Here is a 27,481-nt window from a genome sequence, read left to right on the forward strand (position 1 = left end):
GACTCAGACCAGATATCAGCAACAACTGAACATAATGACCTTATAAATATGCAAATAGGATTTCTGACAAAGCTAAAAGTACATCATTATTATTATTCATCAATGTGGAATGGAATGTGAAATTGGAATCAGCAGGTGAGGGGTGGTTGTACCTGAATATCCTGGATACCAACGTGTTTTTGTTTTTAATCATTCTAATCTCTGTTAAGAATAATGTCACATGACTACTTTATCCTCTTTCTCAGACAACTGATCCAATCATTTTTCTTTCAAACCTTTGCCTCCTTTCCTCTTGTAACACATACCAACAGTCTAAGCACAAAGAGAAGAACAGATGGTAGTAAGACCTAGAATGTTTACCCCATTAAGATCTATATCTGAATCCAGAAGGAACACCTCATTGCTGAGAAGAGCCCTGCAAACAGTTCACACCTCTGTTTCTTTTGCAAGATATAGCTACCTCAAAAAATCCTTCCTTAATCAGACTCTTATGGCCTGAAATCCTTGCCTTTCTGCTGATGACTGTCATTTGAGAGTACTTACCAAAGACAATGGTTGGGGAAATAGATATTTTAAAAATAAGGGAAGAAGTGGATAGGGTAAACCTGGGCTTACTTAGGTAAAGCTGAAGTTAGAACACAACCTTTAAATTATATTAAAAAAAAAAAAAAGGCAAAGTTAGAACACACAAAAGGTAGTATAGTTCCTTACCCATCCACTACTTGGTTTTGAGGAGAAAAGGGAAGTAAGAAGAGTTGAAGAGAAGAAAAACAGAACAGAAGAGTGGGAAAGGAAGATGTAAGGGTGCTGTGGAGTACTATGCACCCGTTTAGAAGTGGGGAAGTAGCACAAACAGTAGCAAAAGAAGAACCACCATGGAGTTCCTCCTTGCACATCTCTCTCCCCTCCCGAAGGCCTAGGGTGAGCCCACAGCGTTGTTCCAGCAGTGAGGGAGTCTCACTGCCCCCCTGAGACTCTCTCACGGCCCTTAAGATACCTCCCTGAAGTCCCTCCAAAGAATTCATTGTGCCCCTAGTCCAAATCGGTTTCTTCCGTCATAAATACTCATACATAACCACAACAATAAAGCGTTAATAATGATAATGGCAATTTTGTGTGTCAAACATTATATTAAGCACTTTACCTGCTTTACTGTTGGTTATGCTTCAACAGCTTATGAGTAGGTATTATTATTTCTACGTCACAGTGCAAAAAAGTGACACCTGAGTAAGTTATCTGAGCTCACACAGCAGCTAAGCAGTGGCACAGGGATTTAAGCCCAGGTCCATCTGATCAACTCCGATGGCACATAGTTGACCTCTGCATTGTCCCACCTGCCCACAGGTTGCTGCTTCAGTGATCCAGTCTCATCCATTGTTCAGATGACCAACTTAACCACTGAATAAGTTATCCTCGAATCATTTATTGTAAGCCTAGTCTCTCAAGTTTATTGTGAGTCAAGGGCTAGGTCATATATCTCTTTTGTGCTCTTCTATATTGTGGCATCCAACCTCTTGCTTGTCAGCTTCCAACTCTGGGGCTACTTAAGGACTTCTTTTCCTGGCATCTGCCCCTCATATGGGAGATATGTTCAGACAATTCTATTGATTGGTTTCACCTTACAACTTTTTATTTTGAAATACTCTCTTCTAAGTGTTCCTAATACATTTTTTAAAGCCAGCAAGGAAAGAAATTCTGTTTATTGCCAACTAATTATAAACATTAAAACATCAGTTTAAAATTTAAAGGAAAAATGACCTATAATGCCACCACTGATAGCATTTTCGTGTGTTTTATTCATTTGTTCTTCATATGTATATTCTTACAGAGTTGTAATCAAGACATACATAGAGTTTTGTTTTGTTTTGTTTTTTTGAGTTGGAGTCTTGCTCTGTCACCCAAGCTGGAGTGCAGTGGCACGATCTCGGCTCACTGCAACCTCCGCCTCCCATGTTCAAGTGATTCTCCTGCCTCAGCCTCCCGAGTAGCTGGGATTACAGGCGTACACGACCACGCCCAGCTAATTTTTGTACTTTTAGTAGAGATGGGGTTTCACCATGTTGACCAGGCTGGTCTCGAACTCTTGACCTCAGATGATTCACCCGCCTTGGCCTCCTGAAGTGCTGGGATTCCAGGCATGAGCCACCATGGCTGGCTGACATACATATAATTTTTATCCAGATTTCTTAGGTAATTCATATATCATAAATATTTTCCTTTGTTGTCCATAGTTGCCATACCTATAGTGTTGTTATTGTCTGCAAAATATTCCAGCCTTAATTAATATATAGAGCTAGAATACTTTCTATATTAGTATTGGGATCTGTATCCAGAAGTTGTCTATCTTATTTCAAAGACAGCCTTTGGGGACAATCCCTCCATACTTCTTTTATTGCCCATCACAATGGGATGAATAAGTGGACTCTTTCTTTATAATTAAATCAGGGCGATGGCTCAGCCCAAAAGAATCCCCTGCTGTTGCTCTCCAATCCCCTCCCTGGCATTTACAAGTCTTCACCACTCTCCTGGAGCCTCTTTCCTTCTTTCTGTTCCCCATTTTCTTCCCAGCAAAAGGCTTCACTTCCTACTTCACTAAAGACATCTCCTAGTTCAAATATCACCTCCCCTGCAAAACCTTCCCTAGCCATCACCATTGCTACACTGACAGGCCATCTATCTCCCCTCTCAACCTCACAACTTATCACTTATGTACCCACCTTTACTTCCTTCCATTGTATCTCAGAAAAAAAGAGTCTTTCCTTCTTTCAATGCTAATTTTTCAGCACTGGCCATTGATTTCATTCCCTTCTGCCTTTTCCAGGACCATTCTGTATTCATTACCCACCGATTCCCACTGTCTCATCATTCATCTTTCCCTCTCTACTGGCTTTATCCCTCAGCCAACAATTTTCTTCCAGACACACACACATACACACACACACGAGCGCGCACACACACACATACTTTCTATTGTATTTCTATTTCAAATTCATCTTTCACTTCCAAACCTCTTAAAAGAGTGTTTGTCCCTTGCTGTTTTTATTTCTGCAATTTATTACAGCTTCCTCTCCTTACATTTATTGAGCACTTACTATGTAAAAACAATGTGGAAACAGAGATCGATAAAGTAGTCCCTCCTCCCGAAGAGCTTCTAGTTGGTAGGGAAGACAGTAAACCAAATCAACATAACACAATAAAATAAATTTTATGACATAAATATGTGCAAAAGTATCCATGGGGGGCTGCCTGGAGGAAATTGGAGAGACTTCCTAGGGAAGTGACATTTGAGTTAGGCCTTGAACAATGAGTGCAATATTACCAGGCAGAGACTGTGCATATATTGCACATGACTGACAGGAACAACTTATGCAGATAACTGAGAAACTATATTAATGATTACTTAGGAAGTACCAAATAGTTCAGGTGTCATAAGAGTAAGGAACGTTTGGGGAAGAGATGAAGAAAGAGTCATTTAGGCTAGTTGTTCTCAAACTTTAGCATATATCGGAATCACCCAGAAGACTTATAAAAATGCCAATTGCTAGGCTTCATTCCCAAAGTTTTAGAAGGGGTGCAGACTGAGCCAGATAATTTACATTTATAACAAGTTCCCAAGTGATGCCGATGCTGCTGATCTGGGGACCACACTTTGAGAACCACTGGCTTAGTAATGCAGCTTCTGCTTCAGTCGTTATAGTGAAATTACTTTTAGATGTCATCAGAGATCTCTAACTGACGAATGCAATGAACTCATTATCAGTCTTCATTTTCCTTGATGAGTTTGCAGCATTTGACATCATTGGCAATTTCAGTGACCTCTTAACTGTCTCCCAGCTTTTAGCCTCTCTTTTAGTCCATTCATTACCCTGAAGCCCACAGGATTGTCCAAAATACAAGTATAAACCCATCACTTCCTACTTAAAACCCACCAATGGCTCCCCATTCTCTATAGTTAGAGCCCAAACTGGACAGACTGGCATGGAAAATCCTTGGCAATCCGACCACATTTACCTCTCCCGCTGTTGCTGTCCAGGATTGCATAGCCTTTGTTCCAAGCACATCAAGCTACTAGCCGGTCCCCAGACATGCTGTGGGCTCATGTCCTCTTCACCTCCATATGTGCACTTCCCTTGCTCCCTGCCCTCCCCTATCCCGTCCTCCCCTGGATCTATAGTGGTATAGTGGAGCCATAGTGATATGGTTTGGATGTGTGTCCCCTCCAAATCTCATGTTGAAATGTGATCCCCAGTGTTGGAGGTGGGGCCCAGTGGGAGGTGTTGGATCTTGAGGGCAGATCCCTCATGGATGGCTTAGTGCCATCCCCTTGGTGATAAGCAAGTTCTCACTCTGTTAGTTCACAGTAGACCTGGTTGTTTAAAAGGAGCCTGACACCCCCTCTCTCTCTTGCTCCCTCTCTTGCCATGTGACACATTGGCTCCCCTTTGCCTTCCACCAAGATTGCAAGCTTCCCGAGGCCCTCACCAGAAGCAGATGCTGGCAATATGCTTCACCTACAGGTGCAGAACTGTGAACCAAATAAACCTCTTTTTTTCTCTTTTTTTCCAGACAAATTCTTGCTCTGTCACCCAGTCTGGAGTGCCCTGGTGCAAGCTCTGCTCACTGCAACCTCTGCCTCATAGGTTCAAACAATTCTCATCCCTCAGCCTCCTGGGTAAGTGGGATTACAAGCTTGCACCACCACACCCAGCTACTCTTTGTATTTTTAGTAGAGACAGGCTCTTGCCATGTTGGCCAGGCTGGTCTCAAACTCCTGACCTCAAGTGATCCACTCACCTCAGCCTCTCAATGTTCTGGGATAATAGGTGTGAGCCACCACGCCTGGCCCAAATAAACCCCTTTTTCCCTTAAATTACCCAGTCTCAGGTATTCCTTTATAGCAATGCAAAATGGACCAATACCTATGGAATTTGGGGTGAAGGCCTAACTCCAATGTCATCTCTTGTCCAAAGCCTTCCTCAGCTTCCTGGCTCCAATTCCTGAGGCCCTCCACGGTTGGTTTCTAAATATTATATATACCACTTAACAACTAGTTGAACATGTGATTACTATATGGGGACTTGCTTCAGTCTCTGAATCTTACTGTGAATCTATCGTATTATTTTCGTTATTGTCATAAAAGGCTTTCAATATAGGTGTATTGAATGAATGTTGAGAACATAGTACACATTTGATAAATAATGATTTGAGTAGGCACTTGCTGCTTGCCCAGTGGAACAGGCAAGCAGGCAAAGAGGAGGAGGAGGACACAAAGAGAAACTTTGTTAATGAGCAAGAATCAAACGTGCCACCTCACAGCCTCCTGACTCCCTGCCTTAGAGGGTGAACCACAGGCTATTTCCCATGATTCCCCCTTTCTTTGATGACACAGTGGTTTGTCAGCTCTGTGGACTGGGCAGTTATGCAGCTGTCTTTCTTGCTTTCAGCAAAGTACTTGCTGGAGGACTTATCTAAAGCTGAGAAGCAACACCTGTGGGGACTGGGCAGGAAACACTTTAGTAGTTTGTCTTGGTGCATGCACCACCAGCAGACAGCCATTTGCCTTCCATTTGGTTTCTGCAACTGAAGGAATGCTGGGGGGTTTCTCTGCTGCCAGGAAGAAGAGATTGCCCCCACCCCCATTCTTCCTCTCTCTCTCTTCCTTAGTCTTACCCCTGCACATTCTGATTCTTGTGGTGACCAGATCCTGCAGAAATAAAACAGGCCTGAGTTCCTATGTGGCTGGCTGTATCCTCCTCATTATCTAATAAAACTATGATGTTAAGGAAGCATCTATCAACTAATGAGCTCAGAAAGCCCATGCCTTTTTTCACGTAGCCGTTCCCCATCTCTGTGCAAATGGCTACTAGAACAGCCATTTATAAAGTGACAACTATGTGTTGGGTGTTTTGCATACATGATCTCATTAGATCCATACAACATTCCTGCAAGATAGATATCTTTATCTCCATTTAGCAAATAAAGAAACTGATGCTCAAAGAAGTCAAATAACTTATCCAAGGTTGACAAGCTAATAAGTGGTAGGGGTCAGACTTGAACCTATGTTGCAACCATTTTAAAGCTCTATATGTTTTCCATTATTTATATCATCTTGGAGAACTAAAAAAGGTGAAAGTTACAGAGTCAGCCAATGTCATAGCAGGAATTAAATTCACGGTGTTCTGATTTCCAGGGCGGCCTACAAATACCCACCATATTGAAAGAACTGTTTGAATGGGTATGTTTAATGTTCCGAGAATTTATGAAACTTAAAAATATGTGTTGATACTACAGTTGGAAAAGGACCCAGAATTGGAAAAGCTGCCTGATTGTTCATGAGTGCCCCTTGTCTCTACTGTCCTGTAGTCAGTGCCTCCTCAAAGTTGGATGCACCTGAGTGGAGGTGCTTTTCTGTCACCTAAAGTCACACATTTACCTTTGATCCAGACCCTCCCCAGAAGCAGTGCTTTTGAAATCTCTTCTCCTCTTCTTTTTGTTTGACAAAATATAAATGATAGTTTATTTCTAGAATGATGCCAAATTCAATAAAACAGTGATGGAGTTGTGTTTTGTTTTCTGGTCAAGTTGACACCATAAAGTGGATTTTCCTGAATATTTCCCTGTTCCACTGGTGCTCTTGGCATTGTGAATAAACAGAGCTGGTGATAACATCCATCATAGAGTTAAGCACATTGAGTGGGTGATAAAGTCAACAAGAAGCTGAAACAAGATTTACCACGGATAAGCTGCCAAGAGTTGGCTGTAGATTCTAAGTGGACACTGTGGCTCATTCATCTTCACCCTTCAGCTTTCCACCCCAACATCATCCCTGCCTCAGCACTCATGACAAGAGTAGGAAAGCAGGAGAGAAGGAAAGCACAGGGGTCAAGTTCAGGGGACAAATACATAGCATTGATCTGCCTGAGATAAAACATAAAGACTCAGTAGTAAATTCTTAATGAGTACAGAGAGAGAACAAAGAAAAATGTTGTGGGGTTTTTGTTTGTTTGTTTTTTGAGACAGAGTCTCGCTTTGTCACCCAGGCTGGAGTGCAGTGGCGCGATCTCGGCTCACTGCAGGCTCAGCCTCCCGGGTTCACGCCATTCTGCTGTCTCAGCCTCCCGAGTAGCTTGGACTACAGGCACCCGCCACCATGCCAGGCTAATTTTTTGTATTTTTAGTAGAGACGGTGTTTCACCGTGTTAGCCAGGATGGTCTCGATCTCCTGACCTCGTGGTCCCCCCACGTCAGCCCCCCCAAAGTGCTGGGATTATGGGTGTGAGCCACTGCACCTGGCCGAAAAACGTTTTTTAAGTCAAAATGAACCAACTAACAAACAACAGTCATATTCCAGAAGTGCAAGTAGACACAAATGATCACTGGGCTTCTTTTAAGCAACATTCTGTTTTCTTGTCCTAACCTATCTCAAGCTAAGGAAATTCTAGGGTCTATTATTCAAAGACTTCAAATTGTTTTCCTTGGATTATTCCCACTCTTATATTTTTCTTGCCTCTTTCCAAAAGTGGGTTTAAAATGTCCAGGTTTTTTAACTCATTAAGATGCCCATCAAGCATCTTAATGAGTTAGTCACGATTACAACTGCATCTTTTAAATTACCCAACCTGTTGAAAGGCTGCCGTGAAAGGAGCTTCTACAAACAAAATCTAGGCTGTGTTTCTCATTATCTTATGTTGCAAAACGTGAATGAGGAGTTACTTCCAAAAGAGTAATTAGCATAAAGGCTGCTGAAGCAGAGAGGTAGGTGGGCTCCTGTCTCAATGGAAAATGTCGCTGCTGTTTCTGCAAGGAATATATACCTTACTACTAAAGGAGAAGCTCTTTGCTAACAAATGTGAAAGGGTTTCACACAGTTCATGGCACATCATAAGTGCTCATAATTTGTTTGTTGCATTGGAATTCTTTCAATAGTCTACTTCTCAGTCACATAATCAACTGTGACTACCTCCATTTCCTCACCATCCAGTCTCCTTATGTTCCATTACAGGAACTGCAGCCTCATCACCTATCACAGTGTTTCTCAACCCTTTTCTTTTCATCATTGCCCTCCTAAGGAGGCTTTTCAGACGTTTTTAAAGATTGCTCTCCTCTACGAAATTTTGGTACCATAGTGTGAAGTTTAATTTTATGTGACAACTTTAGCGGTCTAAGGATTGCCGAGATGAGATCACTGGTAAAACATTATTTGTGGGTGTGTCTGGGCGGTGTTCTTGGAAAAGGTTAGCATTTGATTCGGTAGAGTGAGTAAAAGATCACCCTTGGCAGTGTGGGTAGGCCTCATGCAATCCCTTGAAGGCCTGAATGAAACAGAGAGGTGAAGGGAGCACAAGTTCACTCTCTCTTCTGGAGCTAGGACATCCATCTCCTCCTGCCCTTGGATATTAGTAGTGTTTCTGGTTCATGGGCCTTTGGACTTGGACTGGGACTTACAGGATTGGCTCTCCTGGTTCTCAGGCCTTCTGGCTTGGACTGGAGTTAAAATGCACCATTGACTTTCCTGGGCTTCCAACTTGCAGACAAGCTGATCATGGGACTTCACAGTTTCCATAATTGCATGAGCCAATCTCTCGTAATAAATCTATTTCTGTATATCTATATGCAATATATGCTATCAGTTCTGTTTCTCTGGAGAGCCCTAATACACACAGATATATTGTGATATCAGTTTATGCATTGTATGTATATCTGCACTTTGTGCATTTAAAAAATTAAGTTGTGTTTTATCCCCCAAGAACACTTCTCACTCCCATTGAGAATGTGCAACCTATCAGACCACAGCAGACTGATTCAGGACACAGCAGAAGTAGAAAACAGAAATAGATGCTAGACAAAATCGATTTGGGCAAAAATTGATGCAGATGTCAGGCATAGAAGTTTGTCTAGATCAGGCTTAGTAAAGGTAAAGACAGACAGTTGGCCATACTGGTTAGCCAAACAGGGCACAGGTTGAAGAATACAGCTGACAGCAGTGTTGATGGAAGATAGGAGGGCAAGGTTCAAGGCAGGCAGAGATGTGAGAAATATTTGTCCACTGGGTCAGAGAATGCCTTATACAGAGAAATCTCATCGTCCAGAAAAGTTCCATGAAAGAGAAATTATTCTCAGGTCTGAAGCCAGATTTAGACATTTTGCCTTTGTTCCTCAGGAGCCTGGACTACCCAGTCGACTGTGCCCTATTGATGAAAATCTCTGATTATTATAGGGGAATACATTATGTTGGATCCTGTATTCCCTGAGAACCATCTACATCTCCTAGTACTTTGAAGTCGTGGTATCAGATGAAAGAACCAAGCCTTCCAAACTGACTTGGAGCTGTGCTGAGGTATTCATGGCCTCAGGCATTCAAGCAGGTTGATCGGATATAAGGTGTGATATTCCTTTTCCTTAAGTCATTTATCCTCTGGAGATCCTAACCTAACGTAATCTCTCCTAACCTAAAACAGGAGCAGACCCAGGGTCCTGACTGGACATTCTCATTATGCTTCCTAAAACCATTAGGATCTCTTCATGGTCACATCCAACAGCCTTTCTCTTTCTCAGGCCTGCAGCTCATTGCATGTGGTGCTGCCTCTCATGTTCTCCTCTTTAATTAGAGGTCAGCCACTCTAACTGCAGCCTTCATCACACTCTGCCTCTAGAGTCTTCTGAATGCTGTCTTTGAGGGTCTTCTCGGTCTCTTCCTTCCTCTTTATCTTTTATCAAAGGCACTCTTTTAATCTTTTGGTTCCTTTCTGTTGCCCCTCCATTCTCATCTGTTTATATGTTCGCTTTAAGGTCATAAACATAGTTGAGTGCTTGCTATATGCCTAGCACTGATATAAACAAGATACGACTTTTGCACATTCTTATGATGGAACAGATATATATATATATAACCAAGCAAAACACAAGGTGAAATATGTAATACAGATCTGTACAAAATCTGTAGCAACTCAAAACAGGAAGTGATTAATTCTGTCTTGAGAAAAATAAAAGGCATTGCAGAAGGAAAAAGTTTTGATTTGTGCTCTGAGAATGAATTAGGGATTTATGAAAAGAAAAGTTGGAAGAAGGGCATTACAGTCAGAGAGATGAGGATGGGACAGGAACAGCATGACCAAGGAAGGTTAGAAAGGCCATGTGACTGGAGGGGAAGTAGGCAAGAGGGGCAGGGGGAGTGGTAGGCAATGACCCTGGAAAGTTAGGAATGTACCGCAGCTGTAGTCACCATTTAAACCTACATGTCTGATGGATCATCGCACTGCTTAACGTTCATTTTTAAACAGTAAATTTAGCTCATACTACTTACTATATACCATGTAACATGCTTACTGCTGGTAATACAAAGATAAATAAGCTGTCCCCTCAAGAAATCAAAATATAATAGAGAGGTAGATGTGTTTTAAAACTTATTATGTGCAATACAAGCCGACACATGCAGTGAAGGTAGTATGTATATAACACAAAATAGAGAGTGATTCGCTCTGAGCAGAACATGTTTCAGAGAAAAAGTGATAGCAGAGCTTTAAGAGATTAATTGGGGTTGGGTGGTGTGGTAAGCAGAGTAATGGCTTCCCAAAGATATGCACATCCCAGACTTGTAAATGTTACCTTTCATGTCAATGAGGACTTTGCAGATATGACTAAGTTTAAGGAAGATGGGAAGATTAGATTATTCAGATGAGCCTGATGTAATCACAGGGGTCCTTATAGAAAAAGGAGGCGGGAGTATCAGAGAAAGAGATGTGACAATGATGGGCCATCAGCCAAAGCCAAAAAGAAACAAACAAGAAAACCCAAAAACTGTGGCTAGAAGCTGGAAGAGACAAAGAATAGAGTCTCTCCTCCAGCTCCAGGAGGTATGCAGGTCTGCCAATGCCTTAATTTTAGCCTCACGAAATAGCCTCATTTCAGACTTCTGACCTCAAAAAGAGTAGGTTTGTGATAGTTTGTTACAGCAGCAACAGGAAATGAATACAGATGGAAAAGCAACCAGGGTGTTGGGGGTGAGAGCATTCCAGGCAGAAGGAATAGTATAAGCAAAGGCACAGAGGCATGAAATAACATGGCAAAGCCTCGGAGCAGGGGTTACAAGTAGTTTAGTGTTGCTTGGGTTTAAGAACCACCAAGTAAGGAGCAGAAGAATACACTGGCACGCAAGGCAAGTGCCACAGGGCCTGGTAAGGAGCAGCCCTACCATGAAGCTTAGGTATTGCTGAAGCTTAGAAGGTAAATCAGGAGCCATTTCATGGTTTCACACAAAAAAGGAAAAACACTGAATTTTCAGTTTTGGAAGAAAAGCTTAATGGGGAAGAGCCCAGGGCAGAGAGACTGTTGAAGGAAGCTGTCACAAAGTTCTGGAGGGACGTGGTGGGGCTTGAACTAAAGCAGTGTGAGTAGTAGGAGAAGGCAGGGTAGTGATATTTAGGATTCAGAAAGTGACCAACTATGAGGAGCAAGGAGAAAGGGAAGAGTCAAGGATGACCCCACATTCCTGATTGGGACTTTGGTGAATGGCCATGTGCTTACTGACATGGGAAAAACTGGAAGTTCCTCCCAATATTTCTCAGATTCGTATTTTCTGAATTTCTGTATCCACTAGGCTAATCCGCCCATCAACCTATGTCTAGTCAGTCTTTAAAGTCTTCCTAGCCACTTTTTCTGATTCTAGCCTTTCCCCTTCTCAAGCTATTCTCCACCATGTCGTTAGAACAACTAATTCAATATTCATAAAATATTTATTTAGTGCCTATCATGTTCCAGGTTCTGTTATAGACTCTGTTCATATCATAATGAATGAAACAATTTAAAAAATAAGCTACTTTACATTTAATGTAGAAGATCCTTATAGAAGGTAATTTTGGGTAGTTCCATCTCCAATTCATATCTTCTACAATGGCTTCAAATTTCCTCTCACTTTATATCTGAATTTTTTGGTGTGTGCTCAAGCTGTCAACTTCCTTGCACCAAACAAGCTGTAGGGACTCTTAACTTACAAACTGGTTGTGATCTAAAGCAGTGCTTTTCAGACTATCTGTGTGGTTAATTTTTTTTTTAATTTCCAAGCTTGTGGTCTAAGTGTCTTCCTGCATATGACTAGTGCACAGGTCATGCCACCTGTGACTCACTATGAGAATTCCACGACACCCAAACCAGTCCATACCCTGCTCATTGACATGAGTCCACTGACAGTGTGCTTGTATGTAACAGCATTCTCGATTTGCTCTAAAAATTTCTAAATGCTTACTCTCAATTTTAGCACCATCCACATAGCACATTTGAAATCTCCATACTTAGTAAGTCCCTTACTAAAAGAGTTTTGAGGGATTTGGAACACATTTTTTGTAAGTGCCTAATTTTCTTTACTTTTTTTTTTTCCTTCAACTTTTAAGTTCAGGGGCGTAGGTGCAGGATGTGGAGGTTTGTTACATAGGTAAATGTGCGCCATGGTGATTTGCTGTACGATTCATCCCATCACCTGCGTATTAAGCCCAGTATCCATTAGCTATTCTTCCTGACACTCTCCCTCCCCTCACACCCCCCTCTGACTGACCCCATCGTGTGTCGTTCCCCCCATGTGTCCATGTGTTCTCATCATTCATCTCCCCCTTATAAGTGAGAACATGCAGTGTTTGGTTCTCTGTCCCTGTGTTAGTTTGCTGAGAGTAATGGCCTCCAACTCCATCCATGTCCCTGCAAAAGACATGATCTTATTCCTTTTTATGGCTGCGTAGTATTCCATGGTGTATATGTACATTTTCTTTATCCAGTCTGTCATTGATGGAAATTTAGGTTGATTCCGTGTCTTTGCTATTGTGAATAGTGCTGCAATGAACATAAACATGCATGTATCTTTATAATATAATGATTTCTATTCCTTTGGGTATATACTCAATAGTTGGATTACTGGGTCAAATGTTTTTTCTGCCTCTAGCTCTTTGAGGAATTGCCACACTGTCTTCCACAGTGGTTGAACTAATTTACGCTCCCACCAACAGCGTAAAAGCATTCCTTTTTCTCCACAACCTCGCCAGCATCTGTTGTTTTTTGACTTTTTAGTAATAGCCATACTGACTGGCATGAGATGGTATCTCATTGTGGTTTTGATTTGCATTTCTCTAATGATCAGTGATGTTGAGCTTTTTATCATATGTTTTTGGTCACATGTTTGACTTCTTTTGAGAAGTGTCTGTTCATGTCCTTTGCCCATCTTTTAATGGGGTAGTTTTTTCTTGTAAATTTGTTTAAGTTCCTTGTAAACTCTGAATATTGGACCTTTGTCAGATGAATAGATTGCAAAAATTTTCTTTCATTCTGTAAATTGTCTGTTCACTCTGATGATAGTTTCATTTGCTGTGCAGAAGCTCATTAGTTTAATTAGATCCCATTTGTCAATTTTTGCTTTTATTGCAATTGCTTTTTCCTTTTTGGCCATGAAGGCCTTTTTTGTTGTTTTTTCTTTTTTGCTCGCCCATTGAAACCTATATTGGTCATGCTAGCTTATGTTTTTCCTGTAAATAGACCTTAGACTATGTGGAGACAGGAGAAGGAAGAGCTCTGGGACTACTCTTTGGTACATCATTTTCCTTTAGAGAATAAATATTTCTTATTGTGCCTTCCTTTTCATGTTTTTCTTTTACTTCTCCTTAACCCATCCCATTTCACGCAAACGAAGATTACAATTAATATGAAAGACTCTCAAATTTTTATCAAGTTCTTGCCAGAGGTATTCCAACCACTTCAATTTTACCAGCCCTAATTAGGTGAAGCTATTTAGCATAAATCATAGTTGCAATTCAACCTCAGGCTTATGAACTGGCTGGGACTAAAAAAGAGAAGGAGCCTTTTGTCTCTGATTCACTGGCTCAACTCTGGCGCTGGCTTATGTTGGACTGCCTCCAGCCCCCAATGACTATGTCTGCAGCCTTATATTACAGTTCTTTCAGAACCTTTTTTTCAATCCATGTCCTTTCTTTGATTTTTAACACTACAAACTCTTTCTTCTGTGTGAATAAACTCTTTTTCTATGGCTCTCATGACTCTACATTGGATTTCTTTGTTGTCTCATTCTCCTCTCTCTCCTCCTTAACCAAGGGCCTCATCCTAGACCTTCTTCTCTCGCCCTCACATGCTCTCAGATGCTCTCATCCTCTCCTATGGAATCAGTTATTACCTAGAGAGACTCATGCCCTCAACTCTCCTGAGTGTGAGACACATAATTTCAACTGCTTTCTCAACATTTTCATTTAAGTATCTCATAAGCATCACAAACTCAACTCAATGTTATTTTTCTGCATTCTATATCAGGACAACGCCATCTGCTTAAACATTCAAGATAAACACTTGGGATCATTTTTGACTCCTCATTTCCCTTCATTCCCCCATCTTCAACTGGTTGCGACTCACCATTCCACCACTGCTGTGTTTATTTCTCCAGTCATTCTCATTTTCTCCATCTCCTGAGACAAGGGCCTCCTTGTCTCAGGCCCTCATTAGTTTTCACCTGGACCATTCTCAGTTCTCTGAACCCTCGGACCAGCAACGCCCCACGCAGACTCTGAGTTGCAGTCCCACTCCTCCCTGGAGCTACCTCTCCTCGTCACTGCATTGTCCTTGCTCTCTGACAGGCACATCCAATCATCCTTACTCTTGAATACTGACCTTCAAAACTCTTCTTTCTCTAACTCTTTGTAATAGAATCAAAACTCCTTTCTCAGCATGAATTGCCAGGCCTTTTCACATACAGCCCCTGACTAGCTCGTAGCCTCTTCTTCTAGTTTAACAATAACAACAACAGCAAACCACCACATCCCACAGTCCATCCTCTCAGGTATCCTCAAATTTCCCAAACCTGCCAACCTTTCTACCACTTCTCAGTCCCCTGTACCTTTGAGCATTCTATTCTGGTGACCAGCTATGAACCAACCCCTGCCCTTCCCTGATGTTCCTCTATTTGGTATACATGCTTCAGCTTCCAAGGAAACTCTTCCAAGCACAGTTCACTGCTCCTTCTGTTGCATTCCCATAGCATGATGTAAGGGCCTCTATGGATGGTTCATTCAAAGGAGTTCTTCTGAGCCAGGCACTGAGCTAGATTCTAGGGGTACAAAGATAAAGATGGCCCTTACAAAGATGGCTCTTAAGGAGTTTATCTTCAATTAGTAGAGAAAGACTTAAGTGTAAATGGCAAGTACGTTTATGTATTTTAAAACAATTGGCTGGGCATGGTGGCTCACGCCTGTAATCCCAGCACTTTGGGAGGCCGAGGCGAGTGGATCACGAGGTTGGAGATTGAGACCATCCTGGATAACATGGTGAAACCCCTTCTCTACTAAAAATACAAAAAATTAGCCGGGCGTGGTGGTGGGCGCCTGTAGTCCCAGCTACTTGAGAGGCTGAGGCAGGAGAATGGCGTGAACCCGGGAAGTGGAGCTTGCAGTGAGCCAAGATCACACCACTGCACTCCAGCCTGGGCGACAGAGCAAGATGTCATAAAATAAAATAAAATAAAATTAAATTAAATTAAAATAAAATAGTTACAAAGCACTATAGGTGCTGTAGGAGAAATATGGGCAGGACAAATAAATGAAGAAAGGAGTGGTTAATTCTCCCTGTGGGGTTGGAGGTGGAAGGAGAGAAACCTAAGGAAATCTATTACAAGAGAGATAACCCTCCTAGAGAGTAATGAGAGGAGGTCATTCCAGGCAGAGAACAGCATAGCAAAGACCTGGCAGGATGAAAGAGCCTGCTATATTTAGGGAAAAGCAATTGGTTCTGTATGGCTAGATCCTGAGCATGAACATAGACCCAGTTAGACAGGAGGCTGGAGAACAAGGGGAAAGCTTTACCTTATAGGTAGCAAGGAGCCACTGCAGGGTTTTACACAAGGATAGATACATTACAATTTGCATTTTCAGAAAGATCATTCTAGCAACAGTGTACAGAGTACAATAAAATATTGAAGGGTCGTCTACATGTAAGTAACTACATGTGTACTTACTGGATTTGATGTCAAGTATTGTGGCTCTCTAATTTCTATCCTCCCAGTGCCTAATACATTTTTTCATCAAACAATAAGAGAGAGGATCTTCAGCCTGACCAACATGATGAAATCCCGTCTCTACTAAAAATACAAAAAAATTAGCTGGCCATGGTGGCAGTATTCCTGTAGTCCCAGCCACTGAGGAAGCTGAGGCGAGAGAATTGCTTGAACCCAGGAGGCAGAGACTGCAGTGAGCCAACATGGCGCCACTATACTCCAGCCTGGGCAACAGAGTGAGACTCTGTCTCAAAAGAGAGAGAGAGAGAGAGGATCCATGATGTTGGTGCTGGAACACAGGGGAATGTAGCTCTAGGCCAGGCTGTGCCAGCTTGGTGAAGCATTGGCAAGTCACTCTGTGCTTTTGTTTCTTCATCTATAAAATGGTGGCCTACACGAGATCATCTTTCAGTTCTCTTTTGCTCTAACGTTCTGTAATTGTATAAGGGAGGTTCCTTTTTCTTTCTTTTTTTTTTTTGTTTGCAGTCAATATTTGGTAATGCAAATAAAAGTTTACAGAGGTGGATGTCAAGAGGTAAGTGCACTGGGAAGCACAGGTTGGCCAAAAGGTTACATGAGCCATTTCCTGAAGAGTGGGCAATGACTCTGGTTCAATTACTCACACGGTAAAAGGATGCATTTCTCCTGTTGTGGGAGTACAGAATTGTCTCCTCAAACGTTGACTGCTTTTTAAAGGAAGTAACCAGAACTTGGACTAGTCTTCTTATTATAAGCCTTTAAGTTTTCAAATACATTTTGAAAACGTTAGAAGCCTGAGAGACACCCAGCAGTTTTGTCCACCTTAAGTTAGTTCTCTATTTATTAATTCAGCACAGTACGCAGAGCTCTACCAGGTTCTCCATGTCCCTTTCATAACTTTTGCCTATCTTCGACTTAGTAAAATATGCTGTGACATTTCTGCTTCATCAGCTGGCCTGATCACCGGAATTTAAAATTCAAGATCTCCAGCAACAGAGCCAATATCTATTGACCACCTCCACAAAAAAACACAGGTTTATTTTAGCCTCCATGCTATTTGATCTTTATCTTGATGATGCTATAGCCCTCAACTTTCTTGATGAAAATCTCTTTTTGCTGATATAATATTACTATCTTTTACCCAGAAGTTTGTTTTCTTAAAGAACAAGTTTTCTCAATGTACTTCATGACCATGAACTGTCTGCATTGATATTGAAATGGAAATATTTAAAATTTGTTAGAGATTGTGTGTTCAACTTTGAAAATTTAATGATGTATTAACCTTTTCCTAAGAAATACTATTTACTGTCTAGCATCAAGCTCAATGATATCAATCTAATTTTGTAATATAATATCTATATTCATAAAACCAAAGAAAATTCTCACTTTGACCACATTTTCTTAATAAGCTATGTCCCTGGGTTTCTTTTTACAGTAAAACATAGCTGCTAAATTTATACCAGGGCATAACTTTCCAGAGTGACTTGTAAAGCAGCCACAGGAATTTCAAGATATTTCAACTGAACTTAATCTCCTCTAAAATGTTTAGAGGAGGAAAAGAGACTGTTTATTATAATTTGGAGAACAGAAAGAGAAAGATAGTGGTGACCCCACCCACCTCTTATCCTCTCACAGACGTTGTCATGCTCCAGGTGGGGTGGGTGATGATGCCAGTAATCCCCTGGGCTTTGACTTAGCTGAGCGTGGACTCAGTTTTCAGTTGCTTGGCTTGTTCTTGAAGAGTAAGCTGACAGGGTAGATTTGGTTCTCAGCATATCATCTAAACATCTAAACAAGACGTGTAGGGTAGTAGTTCCACCTCCAGTGAGGGGCTCAGCCTTCTTACAGAGCACTTTTCTCCACTCTCAGCCTCCTGTGCTTGAGAAACAGCAGCAACTGGGCCTGGCTGGGCTAGCTCTCCGAGGCTGCTATACAAAAAGCACGTATTCTAATAGACTCATTAACCCCAAAATGTATTCAGAGCAGCTAATTTTCATGTGTTGAACTACACATGAAATATATTTGGGGATATAAGATTAATATTTCTTAGGAATCAAGAGTCTCCTTGCTAGTTAACTTTAACACAATAGAAAGATGTTTTTTGTTTTTTTTTTTAAGAGACAGAGTCTTGCTCTGTCGCCAGACTGGAGTGCAGTGCCCGGATCTGGGCTCACTGCAACCTCCGCCTCCTGGGTTCAAGTGATTCTCCTGCCTCAACCTCCCAAGTAGCTGGGACTACAGGCGCCCGCCACCACGCCCAGCTCATTTTTTTTTTTTTGTATATTTCATAGAGACGGGGTTTCACCGGGTTGGCCAGGATGGGCTCGATCTCCTGACCTCGTGATCTGCCCACCTTGGCCTCCCAAAGTGCTGGGATAGCAAATTTTAAGCCAAACACACTATCTGAGATTTACAAAAAGCATAATTTTAGCTCCTCTTTTGTTTCATGAAGTCTAAATAATATTCTCTAGAAGAATTCCCAATATGCAGGCTGATATTTACTGTTGCTTTCTTTATCTTCGAAGTGAGATGATGCCAAAAAAATTGTTTGTAAATATCATGCAAGAAATAATAATGGAAAAGAGAAATGTTGTCACTCCAAACAATTTTTCCCCATCCCACAGAAGTTGGAGAAAATAGCATGAAAAAAGTCACTGAAAGGCTAAAATATCACAAATTAATAAATAATAAGTCTGAGTGCTTTCCCATTCACTTATTTTGCCTGTTCCCCTCCCCGCCGCCCCCGCAAAGTATCAATTGTGAAAAGCTAACCTCATATCAAGCCTGGGAGAAAGAAGAGGGAATTGTGTACTGACTTAAGAAAAGTGGCAGATAAAAATAAAACATGCCTTTTGTTACATAGGAAGATTTTAATGTATATAAATAAATTTCATGCTTTTATTGAACATTAATTACATTGGTATACCTTGTTGCTTTTGCATACTGACAACTGACACCTGTTAAAAACAAGTTCTTGAGTGAATGGCCCTCCACCATTTATTCTCACAGAAGTAGCTCTACTTCACTTATTTTGGTTCTCAAAAGGCTACTATCCAAACAACTACCTCTTGTGAAAAAGAGAGCAGAAGAAGATGAATTGTTTTTAAAACTAAGCTTGTCACTTTTAGAAACAAACTTAACAAATTTCAGTGTGTAGTAGGTAATCATTCAATAAATGAGTGCCAAACATGTAAACAGGTCTAAATGTTGTCATGATAAACCATTTACTTGGAAGATGCATATGGAGATAACTAAGTCTGTAGTTAGCATGAAACATGTTAAGAAAGATTAACATAAATGACAAGTGAGGCCTCCAGAGTCAGATGGTCTGAGTGTGAATCTTACTGTCATTCACTAGCTGTGAGATCTTGGGCAATATATGTGCCTCAATTTCCTCATCTGTAAAATGGAAACAATAATTCATAGAGTTTTGTAAGATTTGGATGAATTAATACCTGTACAATGATTAGAAAAGTAAAAATACCTGGCATACAGTAAGCACTTAATAAATGTTAAGATTTAATTACATGGATTGATTCTGCTTTAAAATTCTTTGTAGCAATGAAATGCCCTAAATTTTTCATGGGGTATGGGACTGAGACTGAAATAATACAAACTACAGTTCCGGAAACTTTTTAAAGTGGCTCCTAAAATTACCTTGTCAGCCAGGCACGGTGGCTCACACCTATAATCCCAGCACTTTGGGAGGCTGAGGCAGGTGGATCACCTTAGGTCAGGAGTTCGAGACCAGCCTGACCAATATGGTGAAACCCCATTTCTAGTAAAAATACAAAAATTAGCTGGGCATGGTGGTGGGCACCTGTAGTCCCAGCTACTCGGGAGGCTGAGACAGGAGAATTGCTTGAACCCAGGAGGCAGAGATTGCAGTGAGCCGAGATTGCACCCCTGCACTCCAGCCTGGAGGCCAGAATGAGACCCCCCCCTCAAAAAAATAAAATAAAATAAAATTATCTGTCTTCTGGAATACTTATAATTTACATTAAAGCAGACATTGAAATATTTTCAGCCAGAACCTATACCTGTAACCATATAGCCAAAATTACATTTGTTTAAAAGTGAATTTTCATTTTTGCTCCTCCTCTTTTTCATTCTCCTGTTCCCCCCTCCACCTTTTCTACTGGTGTAACATTTTTTTCAATTAATATAATTTTGACTTCCAGTTATAGTAAAGACACTTGACTGGATACCATACAAGAGGCAACTATACATAACTATATAGTTATATGCTGTATATAACTATATATGTGTGTGTGTGTATGTGTTTGCATGTGCATGTATGTATATATTCTAGATTAAATAGGCTATAGAAATCTTAGTATTACATACAGCATTGTTACTAGGGAAAACACATTCCACAATGGCAAATAATTGCATGTTCATTTTTATTCTTCTCAGTAAGACAAGGGCCTGGGGTTACTGATTAGACCAGCTTTGTCTTTAATACCCTTCTAGTAATGAAGAGGAATACTCTTGCCTGAGAGAACAGGGTGGTCTTTCAGGCCTACTTAAGCCGGGTGAGATGGAGCACACACCCCAACCAGGAGGTGTGGAGGTTCACTGCCAGGACGCCCTTATGAGTTAGGTGGTTTACCAAGTGTCATGTCTTAAAGGTCTTAAAGGGTTATGAGTGGGATCATCTCTCCAGATTAGCTGCTGCACTGACTGACCTTAAATCACTCTTGCCATGATTTAAGATCCTTATACTCCATTGTGGCTTCCCCACTGTGATTTATGGTTTGCCAGTATAAAGTAGTAATCCGAAGTAGTAACAGATCATGTCCTTTCCCCTATTTGCAGCCACTCCTATGGAGTGATTTGAAATACACTTATTTTGGTGATTGTCAAGCCCAGCAATACAGACACACTAATGCTTTTAGGATTGAAAATCAAAAGCCCTCCCCTGCAAAATGTCCTAACTGTGTATCCAGGAATTACTTAAAACATAAAATAATTAATTTGCTTATCAAATATAAACACCACCAGGTTCAAGATAGAAAATAAACACAGATTTCAGGTAAATTATAAGTATTGTATCAGCCAGGGCCCGCTGTCCCCAACCTGACCTCATTGCCCAAGCTGATGTCTGCTTCTTGCAGATGGCCTTGCCCAATCCCCGTGCCAGTGAGAACCATACTTTGTTCCAATCCAATTCTTTCTCCAGAAGAGAGAAGAGAAATCAGGAAATAGTTTATTATTTCAATTCCCAGCACCTAGCCCAATGTCTGGCACAGTGCCTAGAATATGAAAAGCATTCAGTAAATATTGATTGAATTAACAAATATGCTGTCACCAGGCTGACCCCCTACCGCCTGCTTCATCATAGCCAGTATCCAGAGTGACCTGGGATGGATTTAGCCTTCTGAGTCTTCCCATATGCATTAATCTTCTGTTTCCCTATCTGCCCCTCACATGTGTGGCTGACCATCCTCCCTGGCCCTTCTGATCTGGATAGTCATCTGCCCTGGTTCTCCCTCTAAAACCCCTCGGAGTACTACAATGGAGTCTGCAACACCAGTTAATGGGCCGGGGGTGAGAAATGCCAAGGGAGCCAGACCTTCTTACTTAGGTCCTATAATTCTTTTTTTTTTTTTGAGATGGAGTCTCACTCTGTCACCCCAGGCTGGAGTGAAGTGGCATCCAATCTCAGCTCACTGCAACCTCTGCCTCCCAGGTTCAAGTGATTCTCCTGGCTCAGCCTCCCGAGTAGCTGGGACTGCAGGCACACGCCACCACACCCGGCTAATGTTTGTATTTTTTATAGATACAATTTTGTATTATTTACAGAGACGGGGTTTCATCATATTGGTCAGGCTGGTCTTGAACTGCCGACCTTAGGTGATCCACTCACCTTGGCCTCCTAAGGCGCTGGAATTACAGGCATGAGCCACCGCGCTTGGCCCCTATAATTCTTTTTCCCTAAGCCAAGGTCTTTTTCAAGGGTCTCTTATGTTGCCTAGGAACCGCATCACTAACAACTCTGAGTCCTAATATTGACAATCCCTGCTTCCCAAAGCTGTGCACTGCTCCCTGGTCTGTTCTTTGAATACTATTGCCAGAATAGTATCGTCTCCATATTATGACTCAAGTTTTACTCTTTTTGTCATAAGGCATTTTACTCTCATGTGTTGCGCAGTTATAATCCAAGTATGAAATCCAATTAACATAATTTTATCATAGATGTGTTAGAAGCTACAAGGACTTGGTCTGTTTCTTTCTTAGTTTTCAGTTAGCCAATCTTTCCTGAAAGAAATTGAAGCCACCCTCCTCTTAGAAAAAAATCCTTCTTTCATTTTATTTTCATGGGCTGCTTCTAACAGTACATTGAATTCTGCCTTCCATATTTCTAATCAGCCTTCACAGTTTCTTCGTTTTCTGTCCCTTTCTCTCTGTTCCTATTTCTGCCATATCAACTAAGGCTTTCCTTAGATCTTGCTTTACCTATAGCAATGCCGCCTACTTGGTCTTCTTACTTACTACACCGGTTTATATTGGCTCTGGTCCTTATTATCTACGGGAGCTGAGGCAGGTTGCTTTCACTCCAATCCTCGGTTTCCTCATCTGTAAAATGGTCATATTAGAGTATGGACCTTGTAAGGGTGGTATAAATGTAAGCAAATATCTTTGGTTCTCCTGGGCTATACATCCAAATGTGATCATGTTAATTAAAAATCTTAACAGTTCTCATCCTTCCCCAAATATTTATGAGAAACTCATGAAATGGATTAACTCAATAAATACTGAGCACTCTGTGTGAGTCAGTGATGTGGGCTCTGGGGGCACAACAATAAACAGACAGGCCTGGACACTGCTTTCTTGGCATTTGCGTTCTAGGATAGGAAAAACGATGATTAAAAAAGAAGAAACAGAAACCAAAATTACAAAACACGAGATGATGATAAGTGCCATGGAAAGAAAGTTGAGGTAGGCAGAGGGTGAGGAGGCACAGGGGTTGTTCAGTTTTTTTATAGGGTTGTCAGGGAGGGCCTCATTGAGTAGGTATTTTTGTACAAAGACATTTGGGTGTCATCAGTGGACAGATCTTACCTGTGTTCTTAAGCCAGTGCCGTCATCATGTGTATTGTTATAGTTAGCTTAGCCAGACACCAAGATGCTGGCACTGACAGTGCCACTGTGGGCTAGAAGTCCACAAACTGTGTCAGTGTAGAGCCCTGCACAGCTACCCTAGCCAATAATGCTTTTGAAAAACAGGAAGTAAGAGAATTGACTTTTTCAGCATTCATGCTCAAGATACAGTGTTATTACTGAATTAACTGAAATCAACTACTATTTCCTTAATGCAACTTGGATAAAAACCTTTCTCTGCAATCACAGCTGGCACTGTGGTGCTGGTTTTATGGGAAATTGAGGGCTGTGATAGCCCCTGTGATGTCTGTCAGCATCCTCTTTCAAAGTGGGAAAAGAAAAGCTCTCTTCCTTAATATTACACTGAGTTACCATTTACTGGGTGATAGGACCTAGAGCATCAAAGAGTTTCATGGCTCCATGACTCAGAGGCCCTTCTTTGTTTTCTTTTGGGAAGACACATGCAAGGAAGCTGGGTTAGGCCCTTCCCTGTGACAGCCAGACTTACCGTGACCTTCCAGGTCTAAAGCCCAGTCTCACCATTACAAACTCCTTCCTCAACCAACTGTGCTCTCTTCGGGGGCCCCACCATTCCTGCCAGCACTGCCTACCTCTGGAACTCTCTCCAGATATGCCCATGAATGCTGAAAACCCTACTGAGGCAAATATTTCCATTTTGCCCCCAGCAAACTTCTCAGGCCCCTTATAAATCAATGGATGCCAATCATTGCTTAAAGGGAAGAGACATTGTCTTATTCTGCATCACAACCATATCTGTCTGAATTCTGACCCAGCTGGGACATTGTATTGCACAAGAAATAGAAAAATAATTCATGAAGTTCCTGGCATAATTCTTCTGTTTAGTAGGTATTCAAAAAGTGGTAACTATTTTAATTATTTAGGTAGTAGTTTAATGGGCAATTGTAAACATATTGTTTACAATTTTTGTTTTTTCAAAATGTTTCACAAAATCATGTGTTATATAATAAGAAGCAAATTCTTTCAAAACACACACATACACACACACACACCCCCACCAAACTCTTGACACATAGCTGTTTTCTTCCCCTCCTTTTCATCTAAACTTCTCAGAAAAGTGTCTTGCACTCACTGTTTCCACTTCCTTAACTTGCTTCTATCTAGCTTCTGCCCCGATCATTCCTCTAAAAATTGCTCTCCCTGAAGCCACCAGCTGCTTCTGAATGTTCTTCCCTCGGGAGCATGTTGGTGGGTCCGGGAAGGGAAGGCACCCTCAGGTAAATAATAACCCAGAATAGAGTGGATTGAATAGAAGGGAGAGGACAAGGATACAAGAGGTGAGGCAATGTCATCCAAGTTGAAAGAATGGCGCAGAACCAAAGTTGGATCCAAACACTCACCTTGTCCAAGAGCCAGGCATTCCAGTTAGAAGACTGTTCACCTGAGCAGAAGAGAGAGTCCAGAAACAAGCCAATTCCAAACACGTAATAAACCGAAAAACCAAAGTAGTCCCAGAAGGAAGAGTGCAAGGAGTTGGAAGGCCAAGAGGAATTCCAAATTCAGCAACTTACCAGCTGCACTTGGCTGGGCTTTCCTGGGAATATGTGATGAAATGTACAGACCTACAATGTTATCTCTTTCAGAAATGAGAGATGGGCTCCCAGGGCACTCCTGTACTGGATATGTCAACACAGTGCCTGCCACACCCAACTTCCTCTTTGAGATGAAAGTGCCCCACCCACAGCCCCCTGCTTTGAGAAGCAGAGGTAGGTTGTTCTTTACCCAGGGATGGCTCCTGATTGGACCAGTGATTGGTTCTTGACATTAGGGGCTGCCTTTCCAAAAACCAGGGCTTGAATGGAAAAGATAAGTTTCCTCAATAAGATTCTCTGCTTCTGGGATTTGAATTGGGAAACATGGATAGAAAGAAGCAGTTAGCCATGGGAGTTGAAGCTGAAAGGATGGCATACAATGGAGCGGGGCCATGGAGGATTATAGCAAACCAAAACTATGAGGAAGCAGAACAATGTGATAAGAAGGCAGAATTTATGAATAAGCAGCAATTCTGAGGTAGAGAAAATACATGAAAAGTAAACAGAATTTGTTAGTTGGAATAAGACAGCAAGAAGCAAACCTGCAGAGTCGTAAGAAATGAGAAATGGTGCACCATTGTCATTAAGATCCTATCAACTGGCTCAACTAAAAGCCAGTTTCAGACCACCCAGGTTTACTAAGATTCCTGTGCTCTTCATCGGATCTACCCCAGTTTTCTGGGTTTCCATGCTGGTATTTCTTGGGCTCCTACTATGAGCAAGGCACAATTCTAGGTGTTTGGGATCTATGGGTGAATGAAACAGGAACACACTTAAACCCCTCATAACGTGCAGCAGGGTCTCTGTTTCAAAGGGCCAAGTTAAAATAACTGCTCTTGCCTTCACCATTTCCCATGGTCCAGCTGGTGTCATTATGGTGTCATTATGAGTCTACACCCGCTTTGGCATGCAGTTCATATATATCACCCTGCACTGCTAGGGTGGGTAACTGGAGAATCAGGAAAAGAGGAAAAAAAAAAAAAAAAACAGAAGTTGGGAGATGGGGCATGAAGGAAGTCAGATGATGTATGATAATGGCAGTGAAGTGGCTGAATGCCCAGGCTTTAGATTAACTTGGGTTCAGATTTTGGCTCTATTACTTATTCATTGTGTGACTTTTTTGGCAGGTCAGTTTTCTAGGCTGTGAACTAGAGATAAAATGGCATTCTCCTCAATGCATTTTTTGAGAATTAAGTGAGAAAATACATGCAGAGCATTTAGCATAGTACTTGGCCCATAGTAAATGCTTGATAAATGGTAACTATTTTTGCTGATGATATTGTTATCAGCAATCCTCTTGTTTTCCCATTAGCTGGGTAGAATGAATGGGCTGGGGGGAATTAGATGGCATCCTATACTCAAACCTCTCTGAAGGCTGCTGCCAGCCATAACATGGTAGGCTCATTCAAGCTCCTTCTAGTTGGTACATTCCTTCCCAGGTACTGTCTAACTGAAGGAGTATCAATAATACCAAGAAGAGGGCCAGGCGTGGTGGCTCACGCCTGTAATCCCAACACTTTGGGAGGCCGAGGCAGGTGGATCACGAGGTCAGGAGATCAAGACCATCCTGGCTAGCACGGTGAAACTCCGTCTCTACTAAAAATACAAAAAATTAGCCAGGCGTGGTGGCAGGCGCCTGTAGTCCCAGCTACTCAGGAGGCTGAGGCAGGAGAATGGCGTGAACCCGGGAGGCGGAGCTTGCAGTGAGCCGAGATCGCGCCACTGCACTCCAGCCTGGGCCAAAGTGCAAGACTCTATCTCAAAAATAAATAAATAAAATAATAATAATAATAATACCAAGAAGAGGTGTAAAAAAAACCAGTAAGGATAAAAACTGTTGTATGCAAAAAAGCAGTACTGGAGGGCAGGAAATAATAATTCATGAAAGCAAAGTGTGCAGCAGTGATATTAGCCAGAGCAGTCAGTTGTGTGAGGGAGGCAAAAAAGCACACGTGTTTCTTAAGCACTACTTTTGTCACCTGTCTAGAGGTGGTGGATATGTGGATGTAGACCTGATAGGCCCAAACTGAGGCATAGCTGAGGGCTGTGTTTGGACAGCAGTGCTTTAAGAGATCATGAAAGTAGAAGCCCTCTTTTACCCATCAGGGTATAAATGACTGGCGTGAGTGGAGGAGCAACACAGGGAGGGAAGAGGGCAGAGTCAGAGAAGAGGTCAAGAGGGGTAGGCAGACCTCTCAGTGACTTGGGAGGCTGAGGTGGGAGGATCACCTGAGTCCATGAGTTTGAGTTCAGCCTGGGCAACATAGCAAGACCCTATCTCTAAAACAATCAATCAATTAATCAATCCAGGAAGCATTGGCAGACAACAAATAGAAGTCCCAAAACTAGAGTTTCAGATGTGAGTGTGGATCAGAAAGAGTCACTGCTGCTCTTGAGGAATCCTGAGTTATCTTTGCTTTGGGTCCAGGTGCTTTTGTGGTAGTGTACCAGACCATGTCACCTCAGGGAGGGCTAGTGGCTGCGCTGAGGCTGCATTCTGGCCTTGCTAGCAGGGATGAGTACTACCTTACTCCTATAAAGACCTTCGAGGCATTTAACATCAATCCAAATTGCCCCCAAGAGGCCTTGTGTCAGGATTAAGATCATGCATAAATGTCTGAAATACATCATTTGAGCAGAATAATTGTGAAATACTCAAGCCGTGTTCTTCCAGAGCGAGTCTCTCTGTTACCCCTTGTACTCAATCTTTCAGGATACAGCATCTCTCTGGTCTGTGATTCTGAGTGCTGGGCACACAGCTGATGGAGCACCCAAGCACAGATAAGGTGAGCTG

The 27,481-nt window shown here is 41.8% G+C and overlaps 1 protein-coding gene across 1 annotated transcript in view; it reads right to left on the bottom strand.

The window, feature by feature from the left end:
* The window catches only part of NOTCH2 (notch receptor 2), a 189,906-nt gene extending 165,205 nt beyond the window's left edge, over nucleotides 1–24,701 (bottom strand). Inside the window, exon 1 of the mRNA XM_021922900.2 lies at nucleotides 24,496–24,701. The gene's annotated coding sequence lies outside the window, so the exon portion shown is untranslated. The remainder of the gene's footprint in view (nucleotides 1–24,495) is intronic.
* Between the last annotated feature and the right edge of the window lie 2,780 nt (nucleotides 24,702–27,481).

This window comes from Papio anubis, chromosome 1 (genome assembly GCF_008728515.1).
Source record: "Papio anubis isolate 15944 chromosome 1, Panubis1.0, whole genome shotgun sequence".
In the NCBI taxonomy this organism is placed as follows: Eukaryota; Metazoa; Chordata; class Mammalia; order Primates; family Cercopithecidae; genus Papio; species Papio anubis.